This window comes from Triticum aestivum, chromosome 4A (genome assembly GCF_018294505.1).
Source record: "Triticum aestivum cultivar Chinese Spring chromosome 4A, IWGSC CS RefSeq v2.1, whole genome shotgun sequence".
Taxonomy (NCBI): Eukaryota; Viridiplantae; Streptophyta; class Magnoliopsida; order Poales; family Poaceae; genus Triticum; species Triticum aestivum.
In genome coordinates this window covers 624,367,874-624,388,864 of record NC_057803.1, presented here as the reverse complement: position 1 = coordinate 624,388,864, position 20,991 = coordinate 624,367,874, and the positions used below count along the sequence as shown (strand labels likewise).

Genomic DNA, 20,991 nt, shown 5'->3' with positions numbered 1-20,991 from the left:
CTAATCCGAATCAATTTTCATATTCCAGCTGTACAGGCCGCGTCGGAGGAATCATCAATACGTGCTTCCATACACATATGATGTCAGTTAGTAGTTGCCTGGCACGTTATGTCTCTGCACAAAGCCCGTCATGAGCTACCAATAATATGTTTACTATTATCCCGTGGAATCTAGTTGTCTTGCTGAAGGTGACCATAACTAATTAATCACTCTTGTTACTAACCATGATACGCTCACATCATACTTTGATTCGCTGATGGAATCATGGAAAGCTACTTATGAACTCTATATGGTTTGCGTCGGACTGGTATATATATACCCGGAGTCAATATAAGATGGCATGGCTTGGGAATTATGGTACTAGAGAAGTCATAGATATTCTAAGAGTAAACAGCATACCTATTGAAGAACCTCATTTCGTACACATTGTCACATTTTCTAAACATTTATGGGTGATATATAATGTAGATGCATATTTAGTTATTTACCTTGCCGCCGCTGAACACTCGCAACCTTTACAAGTTAGAATCACCAGGAAGCCACAGTCTGTAGATTTCATAGACATTTCCTCTAAGTTAATTTGATAGTCATCCAATGATAACATAGAAAAACACAAGTTATAACCATCCACGGCAGAAAACACAAGTGGAAGAAAACATAAATGGATGGTACGTAGGTTCAGGTTGAACCATATGGTCAATTACATATCAAGTTTCTACAAGGCGACACCTTAAGATTTCAACGCCTTTCCTTGGTCCTTCAATGCTGCTTCTTCAGGTTGTGTTGTCAGTGCTAGGGGTTGCGGTGTTGGTACTTGGGATTGTGGGCGCAAAGTGCTGCTGTCGTAAAAGGATCGGATAGGTGGTACCATCTCAGGTGAGTCGAGCATGGTCCTTGATGTAGTCATACATCTCCTTCAACATACCCAAGTGATTCTTCAAATCTTTCTTGTGCAATGAGCTGCGGTGACGGATGGTCTCGCCTCGCCTCTGGGAGTCAACGTGTGCTTATAGCACGCAAGAAGGACCTGGCGAAGTTCTATCGACGAGCCGCCCAAAATATTCCGACAAAAGTAAGCAACTAACTAACTCAACATGCATGCATGCCTATGGTGACACAAGGGCCTTCAACCTCATGGAAGGTGGCATTGCCGCCAACAACATTGCTTGTAACTACCTACTTAAGCTCACTGGTACATAACTCGATTGGGCCCACGTAACTTGTTAGACTAAGTATATATTAGATATACGTGTTGTAACATAACCTGTACTTGTACGGTTCCCTCTTATAAATATATGACAGCCGTACCCATCAAGGGTATCGAGCATTGTTCCAAATCCTAATTTGTATAACATGGTATCAGACGACGCGTTCGATTCGCGCCGCGCTTCCGCCTCCTCTGCTGCCGCCGCCGCCGCCACGTCGGCCTCCTCTGCCGTCCGCCTCCCTCGACCCTGGCAACGGACTCACCCTTCATGGCGTCCACACCGCTCGCCTGGGCTCGGCAGGCGGCCTCGGACTCGCGCCCGATGGCGCCGTCCCGATCTCCCGCACTCGATCCATCTGCATCGGCTCGGTCTCCCGCGCCCTCCTACGGCGCCTCGATTGTCGCCCCGGTGCACTACGGCGCTGCCCCGGGCCAATCCCGCGACGCACCGCCGGCTGCTGGTCCCTATGGCGCTGCCCCGGGCGATTCCCGCGATGCGCCGCTGGCTTCTGGCGCTGGTCCCTACGGCGCGTTCCCGGGCCAATCCCGCGATGCGCCGCTGGCTTCTGGCCCCTATGGCGCTCCTCCACAGCAACCCTACGACGCTCCCGTTCCGCACCCATACGGCCCTCAGGGCCTCTACGATGCCCCTGTCCAGCAGCCCTACGGCGGGGTATACCCTGCATCGTACGTTGCTCCGTCCTCGACGCCGTATGCGATGTCGCCCGTCGTACCCAGTGAGGCACTGCATGGCGCGCCCTACGGAGCTCCTAGGTCGCACACCGCGCCACCTCTGCAGTCCTACGGCGTGCCCTCTGTGCAGCCCTACGGTCATCACCAACACTCCCGTGTGCTGCCTCCGTCGGCCGATGCTGGTTCCATACAGTGCCCCTCCGACGTATGACTCGCAGCTTCCCGCATCAGTGTCCGAACCAGGACCGTTCCACTTTGCTCATCTGGCGACGGTGAAGCTCTCTGCTGATAACTACCTCCTGTGGCGCGCTCAGGTGTTACCGCTGATGCGTAGTCACTACCTTGAGGGGTATGTCGATGGTACGCTGCCCTGTCCGCCGGCCATGGTTCCGGTGCCCTCAGCTGCAGGTGGTTCTGTCATGGTGTCCAACCCTGCTCATCGTCGGTGGATCGCTCAGGATCAGGCTATTCTGGGTGCTATTCAGTCCTCGCTCACTCCCTCCGTGGCCGGCATGGTGGTCTTTGCCGCGACGTCGAGGGATGCATGGGCCACGCTCGACTCCAGCTTCTCTTCACAGTCGCTGGCTCGGTCTTCTGCCATCCGTAATCAGCGGGGTGAGGTCAAGAAAAATGATCTCTCCGTCACGACCTTCTTCAACAAGGTCAAGACCCTGGCTGATACACTATCATCCATTGGGAAGCCTCTTTTTGACGAGGAGTTCACTTCATTCATTCTCAATGGGCTTGACGAGGACTATGATTCCCTTGTTGAAAACATCAACGGACGTGACACGCCGACGCCGCCTCGCGATCTCTATGCACGCCTCCTCAACACCGAACAACGACTCGTTGCTCGCCGCTCCGTTGGCGTCTACTCGGAGGGTCCATCTACGAACGCTGCTCTTCGCGGAGGTGCTCGCGGTGCCAAGCAGAAGGCGCTGTCATCTTCGGGCAGCCAGCCCCGTCTGCCCGCTCCACCTCCACCGACGTCTGGCCACAAGCGGCTCCACTGTGAAGCGTGTGGTGGTGGGGTTGAGTGTCAACTCTGCGGTATTGAGGGACACTTGGCGTCTCGCTGCCATCGTCGCTTCAAACGAGATTTTCTTGGCATTGGGAACAATGGGAAGGGCAATGAGAAGCAAGCTGCTCTCGCTACACAGGATCCTGGCTTCACTCCATCATACTCTGTGGATCCTGCCTGGTACATGGACACGGGCGCCACAGACCACTTGACGAGCCAGCTTGACAAACTGGCCACTCGCCGGCCCTACACCGGCCATGATCAAGTTCGCACTGCAAATGGATCAGGTATGCCCATCTCACATGTTGGTCAGGCATCTCTCCTTTCACGTACCACTAAAACCTTGTGTCTGCTTGATGTCCTTCGTGTTCCCTCAGTCACACGTAGTTTACTCTCAGTTCCTAAATTAACTCGTGACAACAATGTGTTCGTTGAGTTTCACCCTTTTTATTTTTTTATCAAGGACCGGTGTTACGGCATATCTCTCTCAAGGTAGTTTTGGTGATTGATGACAACATGTTTGCGGACTAATCTTGTGCTTTGAATAATTCACAGATTCTCCCCTGGCACGAGACGTTTTCTTCCCCTCGGAGTATATTTCAAGATGGTGTAGCTCTTTCGTTTCTTTCTCGGTGGACTAGTTGCGTAGATGGCACCGTACTATCAAGAGGGGGTCCGCTGGGGTATTGCATGGGTGGAATCAACACGTACACATCAGCTTCTCACCCTCCGAGCTTTTCCATTCCATTGTAGAGATCTCTCCTCTCTTCCTTGTCCTGTCTGGGTCCAAGCGGTAGTACCGCGCAACCCAGCGGTAGTACCACTGAGGAGCCACAAGCGGCAGTACCGCTCCACAGCGGTAGTACTGCCCGTGGCTCCACAGCAATAGTACCGCTGGGGTGCCTGGCACCTCCGCCTCGTCCTCAGCCTCTTTGGAGAGATTCTCTCTCTCTCTTCTGTGCCCCAGCAGTAGTACCGCACTACCAGCGGTAGTACGGCCGAAGGGTCACAAGCGGCAGTACCGCTCCACGGCGGTAGTACCGCCCGTGACCCCGCTACCGTAGTACCGCTGGGCTGTGTGGCTCCTACCGCCTCGACTCGAGGGGTCTTTTTCTCGTGTCAGGTTTTGCGGCACTAGTTGCGGTTGTAGAGGCGGTAGTACCGTTCCAGGAGCGGTAGTACCGCCCCTACCACTGCGGTAGTACCGCGTTGGGTCCTATTCCCTACTAGTCTCCTCTGCGCGGAAGTGCCGCTGGCTGGCGCGGCAGTACCGCTGACCTAGCGGTAGTACCGCCCCCTCTCAGTGGTAGTACCGCCCTGTGCGGAGCTGGTTGGTGAGGGGCAACGGTTGGATTGTTGCCCCCACTATAAAAGGGAGTCCCCTTCTTCTCTTTGACCTACCTCTTCCTCCCCCAAGCTCAATTTTTTGCTCAAGCACCATTAAATGCTCCAAGCTCCATTTTCGCCCGATCTATCTCTCTAGCCAATCAAACTTGTTGATTTGCTCGGGAGTGGTTGAGAAGGCCCCGATCTACACTTCCACCAAGGGATTTTCGATTCCCCCACTCATCCCTAGCGGATCTTGTTACTCTTGGGTGTTTGAGCACCCTAGACAGTTGATGTGATGGCCTGGCTTATTAGGGATGATAAACTACACATATTAATAAGGAATTCCTTCTTTTCCGGGAGCCCATTCAGACAGAACTCCAAAGTTAAGCGTGCTCAGCTTGGAGTAGTGTCAGGATGGGTGACCGACCGTGAAGTTGCTCCCGGGTGCGCATGAGTGAGGACAAAGTGCGCAGAAAAGACTAGTATTGATCTATGAGGCCAGTCTAGATCCCGCCAGGAGTAACGACCACCGGTGGGTGTGTCCGGGGCGTTACAAGTTGGTATCAGAGCCGACCCTCACGGTTACACGGATGGTTGCGGACAGGTGTGTGGTCATGTTGTTCATGACGTTTGTGACCCGTCGTGGCACACGGCATGGCACATGTACTGGACTAGAAGCACAGACGTATGTGCCAAGAGGGAACGTTCCTGTGGCCCGATGAGGACGTCGGTTCCTCTGAGTGGGGGTGTATGTGATGGCCTGGCTTATTAGGGATGATAGACTACTCATATCAATAAGGAATTCCTTCTTTTCTGGGAGCCCATTCGGACAGAACTCCAAAGTTAAGCATGCTCAGCTTGGAGTAGTGTCAGGATGGGTGACCGACCGGGAAGTTACTCCCGGGTGCGCATGAGTGAGGACAAAGTGCGCAGAAAAGACTAGTATTGATCTGTGAGGCCAGTCTAGATCCCGCCAGCAGTAACGACCACCCGCGGTTGTGTCCGGGGCGTTACAATTGAGGTCACCACGGAGCCATAGTCCATTGTGGTGAAGCTTCGTGGTTTTGTTGGGAGCTTCCGATTAAGTTGTGGAGATTGCCCCAACCTTGTTTGTAAAGGTTCAGTCGCCGCCTTCAAGGGCACCAATAGTGGAATCACGACATCTCGCATTGTGTGAGGGCGTGAGGAGAATATGGTGTCCCTAGTGGCTTCTTGGGGAGCATCGTGCCTCCACACCGCTCCAACGGAGACGTACTTCCCTTCAAAGGGAAGGAACTTCGGTAACACATCCTCGTCTTCACCGGATCCACTCTTGGTTATCTCTTACCTTTACTTGTGCAAGCTCTTTAGTGTTACTTCTCTTGCTTGCTTGTTTGCTTGTTGGTATTGCATCATATAGGTTGCTCACCTAGTTGCACATCTAGACAACCTACTTTGATGCAAAGTTTAATTTGATAAAGAAAAGTTAAAAATTGGTAGTTGCCTATTCACCCCCCTCTAGTCAACCATATCGATCCTTTCAATTGGTATCAGAGCCGCGTCTCTTTATTAAGGACTTTACCGTCCAAAGAGTATGGTTGATACCGTAGACGGTGTGGAGGAACACTCCGGTGTGAATCCGATCTCGTCTACGGGCGATGGGGGAACCTCAATCTCTCGGGAGGAGTTCAATGTGGCCTTGGAGACATTGAAAACCTCCATGACGACCGAAGTTGAAAGCATGTTTACTAAATTTCTTGAGGGGCTTAAACTATCCACCGCACCGTTGAAAGTGGGTGACCCCTCCAACAAGGTGACAGATGCTATCCCCGACAAGGGGGAAGCTAGTAGTGAAAAGGCTCCTTCTTCTAGTGGTAAGAATGGCACCGGCATCTTTGCCCATGTGGAACCACCACTTGTTTATGGTGGACCGGTTCCTTCCACTCATTTGAATCATGCCGGTCCTCCCCCTAAGATTGTGAAAAATGAGGACTTTGATTCTTGGGTTTACCAGTTTAAACGTCATTTAAATCATGTGAACACTAACCTTTGGAGAATCATTGAAGAAGGTTTCTATCCACATGATCCAAGCAACTTCACTCCTCGAGAAGCCGCGGACAATCAATTCAACGAGAATGCTCTCTTCATCATTCAAGATGCAATTCCACCCGAAGACCTACCTCATCTTCGTCCCTTCGCCTTGGCCAAAGATGCATGGCATTGTGTTGTCTTTCTCTACCGGGGAAGCGCAAGCATTCAACGCTCCAACTATGAAGTGGTACAAGATGAGGCCGATGAGTTTGCAATGAAAGAAGATGAAGAACCTCGTGAGCTTTATCGGAGAGTAACCAAACTCGCGGTCTCACTACGAGATCACGGGAGCAAGGACACGGATGACAATTGGATCAAGCGCAAATTCCTCAAGGCAATGATGCCCTACCACAAGGCCATGTCCTCCGTCATTCGTCAAAGACCGGACTTCCACACTTTGACCTCAAGCGAAGTGTTGGATGAGTTTGTGGCCATGAACATTTTGGACAAGACCGCCGACAATGCGGTGCTCCGTTCTCAACGGGCAAAGAAGCCTAACCTTGCATTGAAGGCCAAGCTCACCGTTGAAGAAGAAGAAGAGGAAGAAGAGGAGAGCAACCCCGAAGATACGAAGTATGCATATCATGAACACATGGCACTTGCTTCAAGGCAATTTTGGAGCAAGAAAAACTCGAGGCCAAACTTTAGCAAAAACAACTCGAGTGGCACGAGGGGCAAGCAACGTGTAAGGACTTGCTACAATTGCGGCAATGTGAGTCATTTTGTTGCGGAATGCCCGTATGAGAAGAGGGAAGACAATGGTGGCAAGCTCATTCGAAAGGACAAGGCCAAGTCGTTCCCCAACAAGAACAACTTCACCAAGAAGACTCCTCCCAAGGCATTGGTTGTACAAGAAGAGTACAATGAGGATGATGACGATGATGAAGATGATGAGTCGGTTGCCATGGCCTCCGTTGCCATTGCGACGACTTCACGGGTGTCTCTCTTCGACTCACCCAATGAGAGCATCACCGCCAAGTGCCTCATGGCTAAAGCCACCAACAAGGTAACCCCCAATATCAAAACTACCATCATTAATCATCCTTCTCCGACGAATAGCAGTAATGAACTTGAGGGAGCTAATGTGGAGGCTAACGAGTTTGAGTCCTTTATGAGCAAACTCAAGGGAAAATCCAAGAAGCACTTTGTTGCTCTCTTGGAACAACTTGGTGAAGCCAATGACATGATCGAGACTCACGAAGACACCATCACTAAGATGGAAGGGCATAGTCGTGACTATGCCGATGAGATTTCGGATCTTTCCAATGCTCTTGAGGAAGAGCGTGGTCTTCGTTTGGCTCTTGAGGAGTCACACAACATTGATCATGCTAAGTTAAAGAAAGATTATGATCATGTCCTCATAGTTTCTCATGTGCTAAAATCCGAGAAGACCGAACTTGAGGTTGATCTTGCTAGACTCAAAGAGGAGTTTGATCTACTTGACAAGGCTCACAAGGTCTTGAAGGGTGCTCATGCTAGCCTCAAAGAGTGTCATGATCAACTTCAAGTAAAGCTAACCAAGGAAAAATCCACTTTCCCTCGTATGATGTTAATTGATAATGCAAATGCTACTAACCCATGTTGTGAGCATGTAAATCTTGTTGAGGAGAACACTAAGCTAAAGGGGCAACTTGAGAGAGGTCTTGCGACTTGCATACAAGGCAAGAAGAACCTCAACGATCTCTTGATCAACCAAAAGGGAGTTGTGGCCAAGGAAGGGGTTGGGTATGTGCCCGACTCCAAGAACAAGAAGAAGAATGACAAGACCAAATGACCTCCTCCTCTCATGCAAACCTTTGTGAAGGAGGGAGAGAGTGCCTCCGAGTAGAAGAAGAAGAACAATGTCAAGAAGGGCAATGTCACCCCTCCCAACAAAGCCGGCGATTTTAATCCTTCTTATGTGTTATGCCATGCTAGTGATGGGCATGTTTATGCCAAATTTGTTGGTTCTCCTCATGAATACATTGAATGGTCTATTTGGGTTCCAAAAACCCTTGTTACTAACATCAAAGGACCCATTACAAAATGGGTACCTAAAACCAAGCATTGATCTCTTGTAGGTGTTTGCTTCCGGTGGGGGATCATGGTTGCTCGATAGCGGAGCTACAAATCATATGACCGGAAGCAAGGACTTGGTGGTGGACGTGCACAAGGTTCCATCTATGCCCACCAATGTCGAGTGGGGTGACGCCTCATCTTCTAAGGTATTGGGACTTGGCAAGGTGGTCATCTCTCATGATCTCACGATCGAGAAGGTCATGCTTGTTGAGTCCCTTGCATACAATTTACTTTCCGTTCGTCAACTTGCAATCATGGGCTTTGCCACTTTCTTTGATATCGATACCGTGGCCCTCTTGTGGAGCAAGACTCTTAAAGTAGCTTTTGTTGGGCATGTCGAGAACGGTCTATATGTGATTAACTTTTCGGAGCGACCCACTAAGACCGCGACATGCCTAATGGCTAAAGTTGATGTGGGATGGCTTTGGCATCGCCGTTTAGCCCATGTCAATATGAGATCTTTGCAAAGTCTCCTCAAGGGGGACCATGTCCGTGGACTAACGAATGTTAGTTTTGCTAAAGATCGTGCTTGCAGTGCCTGTATCGAAGGAAAGCTACATGAGAAGGCTCACCCTCCCACGACTATCATTTATTCAAAGAGGCCTTTGGAGCTCCTTCACATGGATCTCTTTGGGCCTCCATCCTTCGATAGTCTTGGAGGTAGGAAGTATTGCTTGGTGATTGTGGATGACTACTCAAGGTACACGTGGGTGTATTTCTTCAAGAGGAAGAGCGAGACCCAACAAACCGTCATTGACTTTGCAAATGAAGCACAACGTCAACACAATGCAAAGATCTTGACAATAAGAAGTGACAACGGCACCAAGTTCAAGAACTACACCTTGGATGAGTTTCTTAGTGATGAGGGAATCAAGCATCAATATTCCGCACCCTACACCCCTCAACAAAACGGTGTTGCAGAGAGGAAGAACCGGACGTTGATGGATGCGGCAAGGACCATGATGGCGGAGTTCAAGTCTCCGTACAACTTTTGGGCCGAAGCCATCAACACCGCGTGTCGTGCATCCAATCGGCTCTACCTCCGCAAGGGCTTGAACAAGACTCCATACGAGATACTCACCGGTAACAAGCCCAACCTCAAGTACTTCCGGGTATTTGGGTGTAAGTGTTTCATTCTCAAGAAAGGTGTTCGGTTGTCTAAATTTGAGGCTAGAGCTTATGAGGGCATATTTGTTGGCTATGCTACAAACTCTCATGCTTACCGTGTCCTCAATAAATCCACGGGACTTATTGAGGAGACGTGTAACGTGGAGTTTGATGAGAATAACGGCTCCCAAGTGGAGCAAAGTGGCACTTGTGATGTAGGTGATGAAATTCCTCCCCAAGCCATAAGAAGAATGGGTGTTGGCTTTATCCTACCCATTGAGGAACCCCTTGTGGCCGAAGGAGAAGGACAAAGCTCCACTCAAGTGGAGCCATCACCAACCCAAGGCCCACACGCTTCCGAAGAACAACATGAAGGCCCTCATCTTCAAGAACATGACCAAGGGCAAGATCACGCTCAAGACGGTGTTGACACATCAAGTGATGCCCAAGGTCAAGTTCTCTCCTCCGAGCAAGTTCAAGAACAAGAACAAGCCCAAGACGACACTCAAGATGATCAAGTGACCACTCCTCGTCTCACCCCCGAGGAGGAATTAGAGCGTCGTGCCGCCAAGGTTGCTTCCAAGCTCTCCACCAAGGATCATCTCATGACGAATGTGCTTGGAAGCTTAAGAAAGGGGGTAAGCACTCGTAGACAATTAGCAAATTATTGTGAGCATCACGCGTTTGTCTCTTGTGTGGAACCCCACAAGGTCTATGAAGCGCTAGAAGATCCGGATTGGCTCAATGCCATGCATGAAGAACTCAACAACTTCGAGCGCAACAAAGTGTGGAGATTGGTGCCAAGACCGACCGGGAATCACAATGTCATAGGAACCAAGTGGATATTTAAGAACAAGCAAGATGCCCATGGGATTATCATTCGCAACAAGGCTCGTTTGGTAGCACAAGGCTACTCCCAAGTCGAGGGTATCGACTACGGTGAAACCTTTGCTCCCGTTGCTCGTCTTGAATCCATTCGCATGTTGATTGCATATGCTTCTCATCATAACTTTAAGTTACAACAAATGGATGTGAAGAGTGCTTTTCTTAATGGTCCTATTAATGAATTGGTTTACGTCAAGCAACCCCCCGGGTTCGAGGATCCCTACTTTCCCGATCATGTGTATCAACTCGATAAGGCACTCTATGGCCTTAAACAAGCCCCACGTGCGTGGTATGACCACCTTACCGAGTTGTTACAAGACCGTGGTTTTGAAGTTGGGCTAATCGACCCCACTCTTTTTACTAAGAAGGTCAAAGGGGAGTTGTTTGTGTGCCAATTATATGTTGATGATATTATCTTTGGTTCTCCTAACAAAGCTTTCAATGAGGAATTTGCCGCTCTCATGACCTCAAAGTTCGAGATGTCCTCCATGGGAGAGTTGAAGTTCTTTCTAGGGTTCGAAGTGAAGCAAAGAAGAGAAGGAACCTTCATCAATCAATCCAAATACACTCAAGACATGCTCAAGAGATTCAAGCTAAGTGACGTCAAGCCGGCTTCCACTCCAATGCCCACCAAGTGCCAACTTGACTTAGATCCCAATGGTAAAGTGGTGGATCAAAAGGTATATCGTTCCATGATTGGATCCTTGCTTTACCTTTGTGCATCTAGACCGGACATCATGTTGAGTGTGGGAATTTGTGCACGGTTTCAAGCCGCACCTAAGGAAAGTCACTATGTGGCGGTCAAACGAATCTTTCGATATTTGGCTCATACCCCAAACTTTGGCTTATGGTACCCAAGAGGATCAAACTTCAAGCTTGTAGGGTACTCGGATTCCGATTGGGCGGGAGACAAAGTGGATAGGAAGTCCACTTCCGGAGGGTGCCAATTCCTTGGTTGCTCTTTGGTAAGTTGGTCTTCCAAAAAGCAAAGTTGTGTGTCTCTCTCGTCCACTGAGGCGGAGTATGTTGCCGCCGGTAGTTGTTGTGCACAACTCCTATGGATGAGGCAAACTTTAAAGGATTACGGTGTCACTTGTGACAAAGTGCCTCTTTGGTGTGACAATGAAAGTGCCATCAAGATCTCTCTCAACCCGGTGCAACACTTCAAGACGAAGCATATTGAGATTCGGTATCACTTCATCCGGGATCACATTAGGCGAGGAGAGATCGAGCTCAACTATGTCAACACTCATGACAACCTTGCAGATATTTTCACGAAGCCCTTGGATGAAGCAAGATTTCGCGAGTTAAGGCATGAGCTAAATATCATTGATTCGAGCAATGTGGCTTGAACCCTTGCACACCCCACCACGCTCAATTTGTTGTCTAGTTTAGGTGTAGGCATGGACATAGGGGGAGTGTTGTTCTCTCAATGAACTCTCCCTCCCCCATTATGCATAAATTGATCAAGTCTTTCACTTTAGCCATTGTTGATGGTACTTGTGTTTCAAAGACGAGTTTTGGTCATGGGCCCAAGGTTAAAATCTTCGCGGCGCCATACCTCTTGACTCAAACATAGGTGGCCTCGGCCACCGCCCTCTTTTGAAGAGGTGTGTCTTGGTCATTTGCTCGTGTGCTCTCTTTTCTTGCCGTTTGTGTCTTTCCTTCGAGCAAAAGCCTTGTTTGTTTGGTTGCCGTGGCGTGCTGGGCGGTACTACCGCTGGTGGTGCGCGGTACTACCGCTCATAAGCGGTACTACCGCCCCCAGCACGGTACTACCGCTGAGGGACGGGACCAGGGGGTTATATCGGCGCAGGGGGAGGTTTCTTCTCCCTCATACCCATTCGCCCCCCCTCTTTCTTCTTCCTCTCTCCAGCCTCCACTCGCCGTGGGAGGGCTCCGGCGGATCTCCGTCTCCGGGGCGTCCCTCTCCATTTCCTTTGGTGGAGTCGATCCCCACCCCGTTCTCTTGCCATGGATGCCGGTATTGCCCCCATTCCTTCTTTCCTTTTGTCTCGTTTTTAGATCTTGTTTCTTAGGGGCAATGGTGGTTGCATCTCTAGATTTTTGGCTAAATCTAGGCTTGAGTTGGTTGGAGAAGGCAACTAGACTATCTCGATTAGAGTTTGGTAGGAATTTTCTGAATTTGGCAGGCCGGTAGTTCCGGATCTGACCACGGTAGTAGGAAACCGATGTTTCTCCGCCTCGTGCTGTAGGAAACTGCTGTTTCTCCGCCTCGAGCAGTACTACCGCTCTCATTGGAGCGGTACTACCGCTTGACCTCGAGCGGTACTACCGCTCTCTTTGGGGCGGTACTACCACGTGCATGTCACGGTACTACCGCTACATGCCAAATTCCATCAAATTCCTACCTTACCTTGATTATTTTTGCTGTGTTTGTTGGATCATGCTCGTTCTTTCTGGTTGTTTTGCGTGTTCTTGTGTTTGGCTCCAGGTGATGACCCTTCTGAGCATCAAGCTCGCCGTATCAACCCTGGGCGTGCAACATCCAAACGCTACCGCACCTCTGAGCCAGCCGGTGGTTCCTCGAGCACCCAACCGCCTCCAGCAAGCGCTTCTGCAAGTGTTCCCCCACCTCCGCAGCAATCAAAGAGATCCGCCAACAAGCCAAAAGGGAAGAGTGTGACTGAGATGACCAACAAGGAGTTTTGGGAGAAGCGTCACCACAACCCCTATGCGGTGGACCAAGAACCCACTTTGGTCAACCGCCTGTTCTGGAACCGTTTTCAGTTTGCCATCTACTTTGATGTGATCAAGGCCAAGAAGAATCTCTTTGTTGATGTTCGCTCCATTGACACTGATGCTATGGAAAAGGACCCGGAGTACTTTGGCGAAGCCCTTCAGATGTGCACTCAGCTGAACATTCTTAGGATCATGCAATTCAACAAGGATTTCGATGCGGATTTGGTGGCTCAATTCTATGCCACCGTCCATCTTGGGACGGATGTCGACAGGACTCTGACATGGATGACCAATGGCAAGCTGCTTCCCGTCAAGTGGAAGGCTTTCATGGAGTTACTTGATGTGGTGGATCACGGGCTTGAGACTCCTGTCGGTTTCCGCCCTCACCGCAATGCTACGTCCACCCACAAGCAAGCCCTTTGGCCCTACTGCACTGTGAAAGTTCACCCAGTAACTGAGAAGAAGACCTATGAGCTGTCTCCGTATCTGGACATTCTTCATCGCATCTTCCGTGAGACTCTCTTCCCTCGGATCGGGAATCTGGATATGGTCCACTCTTACCTCGTGGACATGCTCCTTTTCTGTCAGCATGAGAAGGAAGCAAGCACTGGAGAGAGCCTGGATATTTCTCATGTCATGTGGTCTGAACTTCTCTCTGCCGTGTCTGAGCGCAAGTGCCCTATATATGGTCCATTCATCATGAGGCTCATTGAGAGGGCCTGGGCACAGACTTATCCCAGAGTGTTGCTAGAAACTGGAGACTTGGTTTCTCATGAGATCAAGCGTCTGAGGAAGAAGGACAATTGGGCCACCCCAGCGCCTCACACAGGGGGTCCGTCTGCTGCTGCTGCCATGGGGGATCCGTCTGCTGCTGCTGCTGCCATGGGGACCGAGGGTGGGGCTGCTACTGATGATCATGAGGAGGACTTTGGGCCCTCTAGTACAGAACCGTCATGGGCACAGAAGCTTAAACGCAAGATGAAGAAGCTTTTCTGCATGGAGTCTCATGGTCAGTACATGACTCATGTGGCGGAGAAGCATGCCAGGACGCGCCACAAGGAGCTCATGCGTCAGATGGGAGCGACAGTTGCCAGTGGGTCTGAGGGTCAGATCACTGAAGAGGAGGAATGGATTCATCAGCATTGCCCTTGGACCGACTCCGATGCCGAGCAGTTTTCGACCCACGATGAAGATGCAGAGATGTGATGTTCGAGATCTTCATCTTCCCATCACCTGGAGTCGTAGCGTCACTCTTTCCCCTTTTTGGTGTCTCGCTGCCAAAGGGGGAGAGAGTGTAGGGATTTGTGTTATTGCCGTGCTTTGAGTCGTCTTGTGGTTTCTTGTGTGTTCTCTCGGTGTCTTTATTTGGTTTGGTTTGGTGCCTGTGAGACCTAAGTTCTAGACATATGGTGTGAGACATATGCTCCCTATCGCTACCTTATTACTTATGTCTATTCAGTACTGTAGTTTATTATGAGATGCATGCTTGTCCTGTTTTATTCTCTTCTCTCATATATCTTGTGCTTAGTATTGTTGGACTATAAAATATAGGGGGAGTGTTGATCCGAATGTGTGTGTCTTGCTCCGAATGCTCCACTATCTAGGTGCACACATTCTGGGGGAGCCCGTCTATATTTTGTAGTTCAGAGTTTTCTTCTTTTATTTCTTTTCCTTGCGCAAATCCCTAGTTGTCATCAATCCACCAAAAAGGGGGAGATTGTTACGGCATATCTCTCTCAAGGTAGTTTTGGTGATTGATGACAACATGTTTGCGGACTAATCTTGTGCTTTGAATAATTCACAGATTCTCCCCTGGCACGAGACGTTTTCTTCCCCTCGGAGTATATTTCAAGACGGTGTAGCTCTTTCGTTTCTTTCTCGATGGACTAGTTGCGTAGAGGGCACCGTACTATCAAGAGGGGGTCCGCTGGGGTATTGCATGGGTGGAATCAACATGTACACATCAGCTTCTCACCCTCCGAGATTTTCCATTCCATTGTAGAGATCTCTCCTCTCTTCCTTGTCCTGTCTGGGTCCAAGTGGTAGTACCGCGCAACCCAGCGGTAGTACCTCTGAGGAGCCACAAGCGGCAGTACCGCTCCACAGCGGTAGTACCGCCCGTGGCTCCACAGCAGTAGTACCGCTGGGGTGCCTGGCACCTCCGCCTCGTCCTCAGCCTCTTTGGAGAGATTCTCTCTCTCTCTCTTCTGTGCCCCAGCGGTAGTACCGCACTACCAGCGGTAGTACGGCCGAAGGGTCACAAGCGGCAGTACCGCTCCACGGCGGTAGTACCGCCCATGACCCCGCTGTCGTAGTACCGCTGGGCTGTGTGGCTCCTACCACCTCGACTCGAGGGGTCTTTTTCTCGTGTCGGGTTTTGCGGCACTAGTTGCGGTTGTAGAGGCGGTAGTACCATTCCAGGAGCGGTAGTACCGCCCCTACCACCGCGGTAGTACCGCGTTGGGTCCTATTCCCTACTAGTCTCCTCTGCGCGGCAGTGCCGCTGGCTGGCGCGGCAGTACCGCTGACCTGGCGGTAGTACCGCCCCCTCTCAGCGGTAGTACCGCCCTGTGCGGGGCTGGTTGGTGAGGGGCAACGGTTGGATTGTTGCCCCCACTATAAAAGGAAGTCCCCTTCTTCTCTTTGACCTACCTCTTCCTCCCCCAAGCTCCATTTATTGCTCAAGCTCCATTAAATGCTCCAAGCTCCATTTTCGCCCGATCTATCTCTCTAGCCAATCAAACTTGTTGATTTGCTCGGGAGTGGTTGAGAAGGCCCCGATCTACACTTCCACCAAGGGATTTTCGATTCCCCCACTCATCCCTAGCGGATCTTGTTACTCTTGGGTGTTTGAGCACCCTAGACGGTTGAGGTCACCACGGAGCCATAGTCCATTGTGGTGAAGCTTCGTGGTTTTGTTGGGAGCCTCCGATTAAGTTGTGGAGATTGACCCAACCTTTTTTGTAAAGGTTCGATCGCCGCCTTCAAGGGCACCAATAGTGGAATCACGGCATCTCGCATTGTGTGAGGGCGTGAGGAGAATACGGTGGCCCTAGTGGCTTCTTGGGGAGCATCGTGCCTCCACACCGCTCCAACGGAGACGTACTTCCCTTCAAAGGGAAGGAACTTCGGTAACACATCCTCGTCTTCACCGGATCCACTCTTGGTTATCTTTTACCTTTACTTTTGCAAACTCTTTAGTGTTACTTCTCTTGCTTGCTTGTTTGCTTGTTGTTATTGCATGATATAGGTTGCTCACCTAGTTGCACATCTAGACAACCTACTTTGATGCAAAGTTTAATTTGCTAAAGAAAAGTTAAAAATTGGTAGTTGCTTATTCACCCCCCATCTAGTCAACCATATCGATCCTTTCAACCGGGACACGAGGGACGTTCTTCTTAGTGGTCGAGCTCGTGATGGCTTATACGCGCTTGATATGCCACGAGCCTCTCAAGTTTTCAGTGGTGTTCTGGTGTCATCGTCGCAGTGGCATTCTCGCCTTGGCCACCCTGCCACTCCCATTGTGCGCCATGTGCTTCATCATCATCGTTTTCTTGTTGAGTCGGGTAATAAGGCGTTTCTAGTGTGTGATGCCTGTCAACAAGGCAAAAGTCATCAGTTGCCTTCTTCTATATCGAGTCGTGTTGTCACGACTCCTCTTGAACTTGTGTTTTCTGATGTATGGGGCTATGCCCAAACTTCTATCAGTGGTCACAACTATTATGTCAGTTTCATCGATGCTTTCAGTCACTTTACTTGGATTTATCTTATTAAGCGCAAATCTAATGTGTTTCATGTCTTTATGCAATTTCAAGCACATGTTGAGCGACTGCTTAAGCACAAAATCATCCATGTCTAGTCAGACTGGGGTGGTGAGTATCGTAATCTTAACACCTTCTTTCAGAAGCTTGGCATCTCACACCATGTGTCTTGTCCTCATACACATCAGCAGAACGGTGCTGCTGAGCGCAAGCACCGTCACATAGTTGAAACTGGTCTAACACTTCTTGCGCATGCCTCTGTCCCATTCCGGTTCTGGAGCGATGCCTTTGTTACTGCCTGTTTTTTGATTAACAGGATTCCCACACGACTTCTTCACATGAAGTCTCCGCTGGAAGTGTTGCTCAATGAAACTCCTGATTACTCCCTACTCAAAGTGTTCGGTTGTGCGTGTTGGCCACATCTTCGTCCGTATAATAAGCATAAACTTGAGTATCGGTCCAAACAATGTGTGTTTCTTGGATACAGTCCTCTTCACAAAGGTTATAAGTGTCTTCACATTCCGATGAATCGTGTTTAAATTTCTCGCGATGTTGTCTTTGACGAGACTGTCTTCCCGTTTTCCACACTCACGTCACGCACCGCTACTCCCGTCACCGAGTTGCACTCTTTTCCAGTTTTGCCTGATCAATTTGTGGATGCTACATATTCTCCTTTGTTGTTGCCTAACCATGGTGCAGGAACTGGACGAGGCGCTCGACTTGAGCTGCTTGATGATGATGTGGATACTACTGCGCCGGCTGCTGCTCCGTTGACTGCCCCCGCAGCTACGCCCACTGTCCCCGACGTCGATCACGCGTGCATGTCCCATGCACGTGGAACCGAGGGGGCGCCCGAGTCGCCTGGGCTGGCGGCCTCGCACATGCCTGGGGCGGCCTCTCCGTCGCCTGGGCTGGCGGCCTCGCGCTTGTCTCGGGCGGCCTCTCCATCGCCTGGGCTGGCGGCCCCGCTGTCGCCTGGGGCGGCCCCGCTGTCGCCTGGGGCGGCCCCGCTGTCGCTTGGGTTGGCTGAGCCCGCGGCGCTGATGGACAGGGCACCTGATTCCCCTGGGCCGGCGGAGTCGTCAACCACTACATCCTCGTCGCCTGGCTCATGGACGCCACCGAGCCTGTCTTCGCCGACCCTGACCGTGCCCTCTGTCGTGGCAGCTCCATCGCCACCGCCACCTGTCATCCTGCGTCCCCATACTCGCAGCAAGGGTGGCATCTTTCAGCCGAAGAAGCGCACCGATGGCACCGTCGCGTGGCTTGTGGCTTGTGTGGCGCATGCTGAGGCTGATCCTACAACTGAACCACGACATTTTCCAGCAGCACTTAGCATTCCACATTGGCGTGCTGCGATGGAGCAGGAGATCTGTGCTCTTCGGAAAAACAACACTTGGCGTCTCATTCCACCTCCATCTGGTGTCAATATCATTGACTCTAAATGCGTATTCAAGGTGAAGAAGCATGCTGATGGCTCCATTGAGAGGTACAAGGTGCGCTTGGTTGCCAAGGGATTCAAGCAACGGTATGGCATTGATTATGAAGACACGTTCAGTCCTGTTATTAAACCAACTACTATTCGTGTTCTCCTCTCCTTGTCTGTTACTCATGGATGGCCACTTTGACAGCTTGATGTTCAGAATGCCTTCCTTCATGGAGTTCTGGAAGAAGAGGTTTACATGTGTCAGCCGCCAGGTTTTGTTGATCCTGCTCAGCCACATCATTTGTGTCGCCTTGTCAAGGCTCTCTATGGTCTGAAGCAGGCCCCGCGTGCCTGCCATGCCCGTCTTGGTGCTGCTCTTCATGCACATGGGTTCGTTCCTTCTACAACGGACACGTCTCTATTTATTCTTCAGCGACCTGAGGTGACTATGTACGTTCTGGTCTATGTTGATGACATTATTCTTGTCAGTTCGTCTGCCACTGCTACAGATCGGCTTGTGTCCTCTCTTGGCGCTGAGTTTGCTGTTAAGGATCTTGGGAGACTGCATTATTTTCTGGGCCTGGAGGTTCTTCATTCTGATGTTGGCTTGACTCTTACTCAGAAGAAGTACTCTCAGGATCTCCTACGTCGTGCAGGTATGTTGCAGTGCAAGACTGCTATGACTCCCATGTCTGCCACAGACAAACTGATAGCTCTTGCTGGTGACTTGCTCTCTCTTGAGGATGCCACTGAGTATCGCAGCGTTGTGGGTGGACTGCAGTACTTTCTCATTACTAGGCCAGACATATCATTTGTCGTTAACCGTGTGTGCCGGTACCTTCATGCACCTCGTGATTCTCACTGGTCAGCTGTTAAGCGTATCTTGCGCTATATTCGTCACACCGGTTCCTATGGACTCCATCTTCAGCCTGCACGTTCTGGACTGTTCTCAGCATTTTCTGATGCCGATTGGGCTGGTAGTCCGGATGATCAGCGATCCACGGGGGGACATGTTGTGTTCTTTGGACCTAACTTGATTGCCTGGCAAGCCCGCAAGCAGGCTACGGTGTCTCGGAGTAGTACCGAAGCTGAGTACAAAGCCGTTGCTAATGCCACAGCTGAGATCATTTGGGTACAGTCATTGCTTCGAGAGCTGAAGGTCTCCCCAACTCAGCCACCTGTTCTTTGGTGTGATAACATCGGTGCTACGTATCTGTCAACCAATCCAGTATTTCATGCCCAAACGAAGCACATCGAAGTTGACTATCATTTTGTGAGGGAACGTTTTGCTCAGAAGCTCCTTCAGATTAAATTTGTTTCTTCTAAGGATCAGCTTGCTGATATTTTCACTAAACCCCTGCCTTTGCCTTCTTTTGAAGGATGTCTTCGCAATCTTAACCTCCTGAGTGTTTTAGGACATAGTTAAGATTGAGGGAGGGTGTTAGACTAAGTATATATTAGATATACGTTTTGTAACATAACATGTACTTTTACGGTTCCCTCTTATAAATATATGACAGCCATACCCACCAAGGGTATCGAGCATTGTTCCAAACCCTAATTTGTATAACATAACTTGATATCTCACATGCATGACTGCTATAGACACTATGCATGATGAGCCTAGTTGTGGAGGACATCATCGTGGCTGAGAACCGCGGCTTGCTTGGGAAGTCGTACATGGTCATCTCCATCGGCTGCAGGATGTCTTCGAACCCTAAAGGCAAGTACAGTGCCCAGGACACCGCCAAGTGGGGCATTATAAATTGGATCCTCAAGGGCTAACCATACAAGACATGTTCAATGCAGCTAGTTGGGACATGGTCGACATCCACCTCTCCGTCCTCTCGGCCACCCTTGGCTCCTTCCACCAATACCTGCGCATCCAGGTACCTACCGAAAAAACAAAAACGTAACAATGAGTGCCCTATTGTGGTAAATTATATGGAGAATACACAGCCATATTATTTGCTATGGTAATTAATGAATGATTGTTGTACATGGAAGTGCAGGATGATCAATTAAGCGGAGCTGGAGCTCGATCGACGACTGCTCCAAAGCTAACTTGGATAAGCTGGTGGACATTGTGAATGAGCTTCTCGGGAAGAAGGTGTCCCGGATGGACCTGGAGTCCGGTCGGAATGTGAGGTCCCTGACAGGGGCACCAATGTGGAGCAGCTAACTGAGTTCGCTCAGCAGCTCTCCGACGAGTGGCGCCGCCGGCGTACCAATGTCAGTGTTCGGATGACAAACTAGCAACTACGTGTACCATGTTCAATTTTTTGTTCGTTTAATCTCGTGCATGCATGTTTTCTAGTATGTTTAGGCTGGTCATATGGTAAATCATACGGTGGTGCTATAAAATAGTACGGTCAATGAAGAATAAAAGTGTTATCTGGTTTATATCTGAGTGCATGGAGTTGGTATATCACCACTCACTAGTACAGATCAGGTCATTGCGCATGGTTGAAAATCGTGCATCACACAAGGTTTTACAAACCATCACTTATGTTTTCAGTCTAAGTAATTGTGGCAAAGAAATTGAACAGAAGTCTTCTCGTCCGACCTTATATGATGAAACCCCTCCTCCTATAAGGTTTCTCCGAATAAATCGTGTGCGTGACATAGCACACAGTCACTAATTTCCAACTATGTGTGATTCTTTGACATCACACATGCTCAAAACAGCTTGTTATTCTAACTGTGTGTGATGTCATCAAGGCACCAATTT

At 50.0% G+C, this 20,991-nt stretch overlaps 1 pseudogene; it reads left to right on the top strand.

Annotated features, from left to right (window-relative positions):
- Positions 1-1,098: 1,098 nt before the first annotated feature.
- Positions 1,099-20,586, top strand: LOC123084113 (patatin-like protein 2; annotated as a pseudogene).
- The last annotated feature ends 405 nt before the right edge of the window (positions 20,587-20,991 follow it).